Source organism: Megascapheus bottae, chromosome 3 (assembly GCF_031878675.1).
Source record: "Megascapheus bottae isolate mThoBot1 chromosome 3, mThoBot2.hap1, whole genome shotgun sequence".
NCBI lineage: Eukaryota > Metazoa > Chordata > Mammalia > Rodentia > Geomyidae > Megascapheus > Megascapheus bottae.
In genome coordinates, this window is record NC_143511.1 from 14,442,872 (window position 1) to 14,450,403 (window position 7,532).

Here is a 7,532-nt window from a genome sequence, read left to right on the forward strand (position 1 = left end):
GTATGGTGCCTCTTCCCTATAATCGTAGTTAAAGGGGAAGCTGAGAGAAGAGCATCAGAGTTGGAGGCCAGACTAGGCAAAAGTTAGTAAGGTCACATCTCAACTAGGAGCCAAGCATGGTAGTATGTGCCTATCATTCCAGCTATAAGGAGATTGTAAGTAGGAAGATTTTGATTTGGGTGAGTCTGAGCAAAACTGAGAAAGGCAGTGTGCAACTGAGAGAGACTGTGTGCCATAAACCATCAAAGCAAAAAGGAAGCCTCACTCAAAAAATCTTGAGTTGAGGATATTTTCCTGGATTATCTGAATGGGCTTAATTTGATCATGAGTTCTTACAAAGTAGGACTTTTCTTTCAGCTGTGATGACACAAGAAGAGTCTACTGATGGCTGAGAAGACTGAAGAAATGGCCATAAACCAAACAGGGCAGGCAGCCTCTAGAAGCCCCCAATAGCAAGAAAGGTGATTGCCCTTCTAGTCACTTTTCATTGCTACCACTATCTGGGAATGAAACTCAAGGAAGGATGGATTTGCTTTGGCTCATAGATTCAATTCATTGGTCTGCTAAATCCATTGCTTTAGGCTTGAGTAGAGACAGAACAATATGGTGGGTTGAAACACAGCTGCTCACCTCATGGTAGCAGGAAAGCAGAGAGACAGGCAGGAATAGGTGGGTGGTAAAATGTGATACTCCAGAGACTCATGGTGACTGTGTGGCCCACTTCTTCCAACCTCCTCATTTCTACCACCTCCTAATAGGATCATCATATTATGAATCTATCAACAGGTTCATCTTTGGATAGGTAAGAGGCCTTGAGATCTCATGACTTACTAATAGCTCAAGAGCTGACTACCAAGTCATTAGCAATGTGTACAAATCAGAACATCTTCTTAGGACTTGAAAGGAATATAGCCCTCCCACTGATGCTTAAGTTTATCCCAGGAAGATTCACGTCAAACTTTATTATGTTCATTTATACGTCTGGGGAGGAAAATAGACTGGCTTAAAGGCAGGATTAGTAAACTCTAAGGACCAGAGTACTAGTAAATCTTATTGTATTAACAAGAGAGCAATTACATGTAACATGTACATGGGTGGATATGACTGTGTTCTCTCGCCCAACCCCAAATCATTTCCCATACAGGAGTTTACTTATGGGCAGTAGTTTGCTGAGCCCATTAAAGAAATAGGCTCATTGAATGTTACAGTCCACCAGATTTTTCTCTAACAGTTCTTTCACTTTCTCATTCCCTCCTCTTGGAACATGTGTCCTATCATGGCATTATTAAATATTTGAATATATGGAGAAAGATGGCACCAAACCAGGAGGGACCCAGCCTAGCCCTCTCCCACAAAAAAGAGAGAATTGGGGAATCTCAAGAGCCAACTATATTAAGTAATCAACAACTACAAATTTAAAAAGCAATGGAGAAGTATACAAACGGGAAAAGAAATACAGATAAAGCTTATATCCAACACTCTCAAAGAATCAGAAGCATGAGGACTCCTCCCCCACCCCTTGCCGTGGAGCCTCTGAGCCAAAATAGTGCCGGAGGGGGCAGGGGCCCAGATGCCCAGAACTCCAGCAAATGGAAGAATCCAGATTCAGGAATCCCACACAGACCAGGCAGAGACCAGAGGGGAAGTGAAAGACCCTCCAACACTGCAGAGCAGCTCACAGCCAAACCCTCAATGAATAAGTAGCCCACCGGGTTCCCCCAAACCAATTGGAAAAGCAGAGCTGGTGTTGAGCTATAGAACTTGACCCAGACCCTTCTCAACCCTGCCCAAGAAAGACTGGCAAGCTTGGGGGTGGGGGGGTGCAGCAATTCAGTATCCTGTCCCTGCCCCCAACAGCCCCCTCCCCCAGGCCATTGACTGGAGACTGACAGGCAGGCAGGTGCTAAGACCCAGCACCCCAACAAAGGGTGTGGAGGAGTCCCTGCTCCCACCTACCCAACAGCCTCCTTTCCCAGGTCACTGAAACTGGAGACTGAGGGGCGCTGAGATCCTGCCTTCCAACAGCAGTCGGGGGTGTGCGCACTTGCATCTGGGTGAGCCAAAATTTAGTCTGGCGCCCTCCTGCTGGAAGCCTCTGGCCAGCCAACACCAGGGGAACCACTATGGAGTCACAGAAGGACTTATATCCAAAAATGGACCTGTACTTGTAGCAGAAATTAGGGGTGCGCTCTGCCCAAGTACAGAAAGACAGAAAGAGCAGGGAGAGCAACCCCAAAATACAGATGGGAACTGGAGGGCAGACCAGCAAGGGCTGTGCTCACACTCTGAGAACCAGAAAGGCACTGCTCTGCCCTACTGTGGAAACCCCCAGAGCACCTCGCCCCTGGGAACAGAGCAGGAAAATGAGTGGTTGGGCTAGCTGAGACCTAGGTGTGCAGCTGCACGCAGCTTTTGGAATGTGTGGGCACATCAGCAAAGGCTGCATTCTCAGGCCCAGAATCGGGAGTACACTCCACCCCAGTACAGCAGTATTATCTAAGTTGTGAGTGTGGGCATAGCCAGCAACTACGTGTTTCCACTGGGAACCAGTGGACACCAGTGGACATGTCAGCAATAGCCGCTCATACCTATTGGGAATTGAGAACATGCCCACCTAAGGGCAGAAAAACCAAAAGAGAACACATACAGCTGGGCCCTTCTGCTGGTCACCAGGAGTACAAGTCAACCACAACTGTGTTACCCAGCTGAGGTCCAAGCACACACTCAAAAATCAAGTGCTGAGCACTTCTTCAACCTCAAAAGGGAAAAATCTTGCTCCATCAAGGAAGCCTTCAGGACACCAAATAAGCAGAACATCAGAAGGAACTTCTCCAGACATATCATAGTAAAAACATTAGACCTGAATATCAAAGAATTGATCCTAAGTGCCACAAAAACACAGAAAGAACTATACTACAATGGAAAAAAATTTATAATCACTGCAGGCCTCTCCATGCAAACCCTAAATGCAAGAAAAGCTTGGAAAAATATCATTTATGACCTGAAGACCAACAATTGCCAACCCAGAGTGATATATATAGTGAAGCTACAATTTACATTTGAGGGAGAAACAAAAATATTTCATTCCAAAGAGAAGCTAAATTAATTTTTGCACATAAGCTAACATTACAAAAATATTGAATAATCAATAACAAAGAGCAGAACAGCAAGAACTCCCATCAAGAAGCTATCACCTATAAATCAGTAAACACAAAGGGGGTGGGAAAGAGAGAGAAACACAGAAGGAAAAATAATGACAAAGGATGCTAACCACTTCTCCATAATTTCCCTAAATGTGAACAGGCTGAACAAACCAATCAAAAGACACAGAACAGCAGACTGGCTTAAGAAACAAGACCCATCAATATGTTGCCTCCAAGAGACCCACCTCACTCTCAAAGATAGAAACAAACCCCAAGTGAAGGGATGGAAAAGAATTTTCCACTCCAATGCACCATGCAAAAAAAACAAGAGTAGCAATCTTAATATCTGACAAAATTAACTTCTTTTTTTATTTTTATTTTTGTTTCTGGCATTTGTAAAAAGCCTCAATTTTTATTCAAATTGTTTTCATTTATTTTTTATTGTAATTGATAGAAGGGTTACATTATATTCACTAGATAGAAGGTGCATTACTTCACAAACATTGATACCCTTTCTCATGTCTTGGTCCCTATTTCCCTCTCCCACCTCAACTCCTCATCTTGTTTTCTTCTTGTTAACTTCTTAGTAAAATCAATACATAAAAATAAGGGGGCCACTACATATTAGTAAAGGGGAAAATTCATAATCAGAATATTACAATTATAAACATTTAATCCCCCAGCACCTAAGTATGTCAAGCAAACTCTCCTAGAGTTACAGAACAAGATAGACTTAAACACAATCATAGTGGCAGACTTCAATACACCACTCTCACCAAAGACAGATCAGCACAGCAAAAGATAAGCAAAGACACCACTGAGTTAGATGACACCATCGCACAGCTGGGCTTCAGAGACATACACAGAGTCTTCCGCCCAATGGCAAAACACTATACATTTTCCTAAGCAAGCACATGGAACATAATCCAAAACAGATTATATAATTGTTCACACAGAAAACTTAAGCAGATACAAGATGACTGATATAATCCCCTGCATTCTATCTGATCACAGTGGAATCAGACGCGTTCTAAACAACATAGAAAAGGGTAAAAAATATTCAAAAACTTGGAAGCTGAACAAAACACTTCTGAATAACCCCTGGGTTACAAAACAAATCAAAGAAGAAATTCAATACTTTCTTGAAGGTAATGACAATCAAGATACATCAAAAAGTGAGACACAGCAAAACTAGTTTTAAGGGGCAAATTTATAGTACTAGGAGCCCATATCAAAAAGACAGAAGAAGCTCATGTAAACACCTAAAGAAATTGAAGCACCTAGAGGAGCAAGAAAAAGTTAATTCTAAAAACACTAGGAGGGCAGAAATAACAAAAATAAAATTGGAAATATCAGAGATTAAATTAAGATTTACTATACATGAAATTAATGAATCAAAAAATTGGTTCTTTGAAAGCCAACAAAACTGACAGACCCATGGCAAGATTAATCAAAAAAAGGAGAGGGGAGACTCAAGTAAACAAGATTAGAGATCCTATGGGAACAATCAAGACTAACATTCAAGAAATTCAGTCCATTATGAATAAGTACTTCCAGGGCCTGTATTCAAAGAAACAGGAAAATATAGTAGAAACAGATGATTTCTTAAATAAATATAGGCTACTCATATTGAACCAAGAAGAGATTAGCCAACGGAACAAACCAATTTCATACAATGAGATAGTGGAAGCAATCAGAAACGTGCCAACCAAAAAGAGCCCAGATGGTTTCACTTTGGAATATATAAGACTTTTAAAGATTAATTAATACCTATACTCTTGAAACTCTTCTGAGAAATAAAAGCAGAAAGAGCCATACCAAACTCATTTTCTGAACTTAATGTCACACTCATCCTCAAACCAAGGAAAGACCCAACAAAAAAAGAATTACAGCCCTATCTCTCTAATGAACACAGATGCAAAACTCCTCAATAAAATACTAGCCAACGGATTCGGCCGAAGATGGCGGCGGTTCAGGGAGAGACATACTGAGCTTCTACCAAGATTCATGTACTGGCAGTGCAGGAGACAGTCCTCTACCAGAAATTGATCCTAAGTAAGCTTTAGGACCACAGAGAACTCAGGCAGAGAGGAAAAAAAGGAAAAATACCAGCACAAAAAGACAGCATGGAGTTCCGCCTCGGAGCGGCCGGGAGACAAAGGCTCTTCTGAATCAGAGCAGAGACAGCGCTCCACAGCAGCACAGACCCGCCGGCTGCAGACAGAGCCACACAGCCTGCGTGAGCCCAGAGCCGACACCGCCGTGCACGGACCTGCCAGCTTCACGCAACCAGAGAATCCAGGAATTTCCACTTCTGCTCCGGGAACAGCATTGGGAGGGAGCCCCTCCCCCACCAGCTGAGAGCAGCGCCATCTTGACTGCTGGCAACGACAAGGCCAAAGAAATTGGAGCCTGAGAGGTGTTGCTGACAGCGCCACCTAACTGGCAAAGGATTTCCCAGAGATCCCTTAGCCAGAAATCCAGTCCCAGCGCTGCTGAAGTCCATCCCCCTGCGCTGCCTGCAGACCTGGTAAACAAAGCCGCCCGCGGATCTTTCAGCTTTGTTTTACCAAACAAGCAATCTCATCCAAAAAAGCGCAAAGCCAAATCACAAGAGAAAAAGACTTTGTGAAGTGTTCAGATCCCAAATTTAGTGGAGACACAAGTTTCCTAACCTCTCCCCCCATCAAAAAAAAAAAAAAAACCTGAAGAATACCCTTTTTTTAATCTTTTTCCCCCCCCGTTTAATTTGCATTTTTAAATGTTCTTACTTTTCTCTTTGCCATTTAACCTACACCTTTTTCTCTAATGTTATGATTCATTCCTTTTTTTTTTTCTCTTTTTTTCTTTTTTTCTCCACTCTTTTCCCGCAATCCTGCTGTCACTGTGGTCGTTCCTAGAAACACAGTGACAGCTCTGGGTACAGTTTGAACAAAAACGATATCCATATTGATAGTCACCTGCTTTTTAAACCCCGGGTTCTCAACCCTAGTATCTCTTGGGTAAGAACTCAGAACAGTGAGGAATCTCACCCCACCTTTTTTCTTTTTCTTTTTTTTTTTTTTTGCTTTTGTATTTTTTTTTGCTTTTTTTTGTTGTTGTTTTTGTTTTTCTTTTCGTTTTGTGTGTGTGTGTGATTTGTTTTCTTTTATTTTGTTGCTTTTTGTTTCTTTGTTTCTTTTCTTTCTTAAATTGGTATCAACATTATGTAGCAACAAAACCAACAGTACAGAAAATTCTCAAAGATGTTCTACACATGGAAAAACAACACAAATGTAATACAGAGAAAGACATGTCACCTAAAACTCATAACATCTAAGTACCACAAAAACTGTCAAGACACAGGCCCTAATGAAAGCTTGTAAAAATGGCAGGAAATAATAAATATTTCCCAATCCTAACTCTCAATATCAATGTACTTAACTCTCCAATTAAATGGCATAGATTATCTAGTTGGATCAAAACCAGGATCCATTGTTCTGCTGCCTTCAAGAGACACGTCTTTCCCCAAAAAACAAACACCTTTGGAAAATGAGAGGTTGGAATAAACTCTATCAAGCTAACTGCCCCCATAAACAGGCTGGGGTTGCCATCCTCATATCAGATAAAATAGATTTCAAACTAAAATTAGTGAGAAAAGACAAAGGAGGTTACTACATACTACTAAAGGGATCTTTCCTCCAGAAGGACATAATGATCCTAAATATCTACATACCGAAAATCAACCTGCCAAAGTCAGTATGCTGAGCAGCTTAATTTTTTCATATATTTTTATTGTAATTAAAAGAAAGATTACATTATATTTGCCAGATAGGAGGTGCATTAATTCACATACATTGATACCCTTTCTCATGTCTTGGTCCCCATTTCCCTCCCCTCCACCCCAACCCCTCATCTTCTTTTCCACCTTTCCCTATCCAATTTCAAATAACCAATAAAATTTATCCAATATATCACATAACAAAGTGAAATACTGTAACAATATGAGTTAACCAAGGGACAGCCAAAAAGGTGAGAGAAAACATAGTACATTAAGGACAACAATCACTCATTATATGGCATTTGTTTCTATATCCTAGAGATCCTTTCATTTAGCGTCTTACTATATGGCCTTATGTATCTAGGTTTTGCTCTATTGCAAATCTCGGCTAGGAGAGCCCAAGGTTTCTACTGATTATGACAAATGAGGGAAACCATTGATCCTATGTTTCTTTGAGTCTGGCTTACTTAACTTAACAGGATTTTTTTCTAAGTCTTTCCATTTCCTAACAAATGGGTCAATGTCGTTTTTTCTGAAAGCAGCAGAGAATTCCATTGTGTACAAATACCACATCTTGTTGATCCACTCATCAACTGAGGGACATATAGGTTGATTCCATATCTTTGCTA